The following is a 3,144-nucleotide window of genomic DNA, read 5'->3' as shown; positions in this document are numbered from 1 at the left end:
AATGGAGAAGGAGAAGAAGAAGAAGAATGTTAATGCCGATGTATCATGCATCTCTAATTGTTATATTTTTTCTGTGATTTACTTCACTTTCCTGTTTTCGTTGTATTTAGTCGGCACCTTCTCTGTTCCAGGTCAGTTCAACAATTAATAAAATGAATAATTAATAGTTTTTTTCTCCATTTTGTCCAACAGCAACAAGTATTTTGCATTTTTAAGATGTATTATACTTGACATACTGATATTTCTCAAATTTCCAAGAGTATATACAGCTGGTGCACTATAATTTGACTAGGACGAACAACAACACATGGTCCAACAAATACAGCTAAACCCTGCATTGTCACTGTCAGCAGGTGTGTTTAAACATATAAATATGACATCATGAAGTTTGAAATCAGGTCAAAGTTGCCTAAAGACAGTGACAGTGGGAGCTGATCATTTATATTGTTAGAGAAAATGATGTCATTTTATTGGGTGGTTATTTTGACTGGATCAAATTATTGTGGGGGTCATAACGCAGCTATGGGCGGAGCTTTGTAGCGGCAGGTGTTTAGGCAGCTCCACTACAGGAGATTCAAGGATTGCTCGAGTCAAAGCAACAGTCTGGGTATGTTTCTGATAAGGGGATGACATCACAACATGATATAAAGATCCTAAATCCTGTAATTACACACCTTCATCAGATTAGCTGACTTTATTCTCAGGTTTTAAAGACCTCAGGAAGCAGGAGCAGGTTTCAACCTGCTGCAGCTCCTCTGAGACGAGAAGCTGAATTTGTGTTCAAATGTTCCAATAGATGCCATCGAGAAAGTGTCTTTACATCAAGCCACTGCCTCCCTGTTCCTCTGAGAAAGGCAGAATAAAAGGTGTGTGTTTGTTTCTCAGCCTGAATCCTGCACAGCTCCACAGTTGTCAGAGAAAAGTCGTGACTGCTCGGCAGCTCAGCTTCCTGCTCAGAGTTCCTGCTGTGACATGGCCAAGGGAGATGAATGAGTGACGCTTTTTTCTTCTCCTGCATCATTAAACACTGAACAAAGTTTGTTAGCCTGAACTTCAGCTAATGTTTGTGTGCCAGCAGAGTCACGAGGGGGGGACTGGAGCCCCGCCAGATGTGGACACTTTTCACCTGCAGCTACAGCGATCAACTAAAATATGCAGCTTTTTGTTTTTGTCAGCTAATAAGCTCAGAAAACTCTACTGTGAATATTCATGACTGACAAAGTGCAGGATGGTGATGTATCAAAAATATGCTTCAGCTGCACTGATCAACATGAAATGTGTCAGGACTGTAGAAGAGTCCGACCGGCACTGCTCCAGCCAACGGTTTTATGATGGACCCCATGTTTGAGGAGGGGGCTCCATCTGAAAAAGGGTGTCTGGACATGCAAAAATTGTTTTAACTCAAAAACTGTTCAACACAGGAGCTTCAGATTGTTGTTGTTTAGCTCTGATGAAGGGCTATCATCAGGTTCCCCAATGATGCATTTTTGTCCAGATTTGAAGATGCTGAGGAGGAAAGTGTAATTTAGCAGCAGATAAAAGAAGCTTCGGAGTTTTTGTTCATGCTGGGAGGAGAGCTGGGAGCAAACAGCTGCAGGATGTGTTGATCTGACATTCAGGCATCACTGAAGCTTAATTCTGCTGGATCTGGAGTCGATACCTCCGTCACCTCCCAGATGGCAGGAGGGGGAACAAGCCAAGGCTCTGACGGGGGTGGGTGGGGGGCATTCTATAGTTTCAATAACGCTGAAACAAAAACTAGTAAAGTGCTCTGTTTTAAGACAGGAAGTGTTAGAAACGAGAGTCTTCCTTCTGCTGGAGGACTTGAAGCTCAGCAGATGTTGGGATTAGAAGCAAAGAAGAAGAGCTTTAACAGCCTYAGCAGGGAGGCTCAGTGAATGTGACAGCTGAAGCTGCTGGATCATACAGACTCAGATTAACTGCAGACCACTGGATTTGTTCATCTGATCCCAGGAAAAAAAAAACGTTTGAACATACGACACGGCAACAGTTTACATCTGTAGATTTCTGTTCCTGCACTGACGGGAGGACGACAGAAGCAGAAGTTCTTCCTTCCACTGCCTGGTCATAAATCCCTGAAATGACTGGAGCTCCAGCAGCAGCAGCCATCACTCATCCTCACATCCTGAGCTGAAAGAAATGGCTTTTTTTAGCCACAGCAGGGAGAAGAATCACTGAAAAGTTGGATCAAAGTAGTTCAGCTGAGTCAAGATGATTTAGGATTCCTCAGTTTAAACATCGAGGCTGTTTGGATTTTATTTTTTTTACCGTATGGTTTATTAGTTTACCTGTCTGATTTGATTAAATAAAACCATAAAGCTGCTGCAGAGGTCGAGCCTGGACTCTTTCTCCACACTTTAAATTCACAGCAGAACTTCTCCCCTCATTTTAAGTGAATGGAAATTATTCCGTCTGAATTATTCAACGACATCAGCTAAAACAGCCTTTACTCCATGCATGTGAATCATATCAGGTAGGCCTCGCTGCAGAGGTGTCCCTGCACACATCAAACACAGTTTAATGATGGAACCAGGCTTCATTTAGCTTCTTAGATTAGCTTATTCTGATAGAAACATRAACTTATTAAACTTTACTGGAGATCTGCTTTTCACCTGGAACACATTTCTAATTGTGTGACTGCTAATTATAATTTAGTGGTTTCATTCTCCTCTGGTTCTGGGTCAGACTATGGTTCTGGGTCAGACAAGTCTTCTCTTGTTGACATTTTTTAGTTCATTTCTAACTAAAACATTTCTGTGCAGCTATATAACCATAAACCCCTTTATCAAACTGGATTAAACCTGTCTGGAAGCTAAAGGGATTGGCTTTAAAGAGGCAGCCTCAAAACTAGTTTATCTGAGACACGCCCCCAAAAAGGGGCGGGGTTTGTGGAATTCAGACCAAAACATTGCAGTTTCATTTCATAAAGACCATAGGCTTAAATATAAAGATCACTAGACTGAGCCCCGCCCATCCCGTCCACTGGTAGTGTCTGTGACATCATGGAGGAGCAGAAACATAAACAGGACAACAGCTCACAGCAAACATAGAAACTAACAGATAAACAGCAGCTGAACTGGATCTGTTTCACACATTATCTGTCATGTTTTTACAATAAATTAA

The sequence above is a fragment of the Austrofundulus limnaeus genome, unplaced genomic scaffold, assembly GCF_001266775.1.
Source record: "Austrofundulus limnaeus strain Quisiro unplaced genomic scaffold, Austrofundulus_limnaeus-1.0 Scaffold21, whole genome shotgun sequence".
Lineage (NCBI taxonomy): Eukaryota > Metazoa > Chordata > Actinopteri > Cyprinodontiformes > Rivulidae > Austrofundulus > Austrofundulus limnaeus.
The sequence above is the reverse complement of the archived record's forward strand: the minus strand, read 5'-3'. Positions refer to the sequence as shown.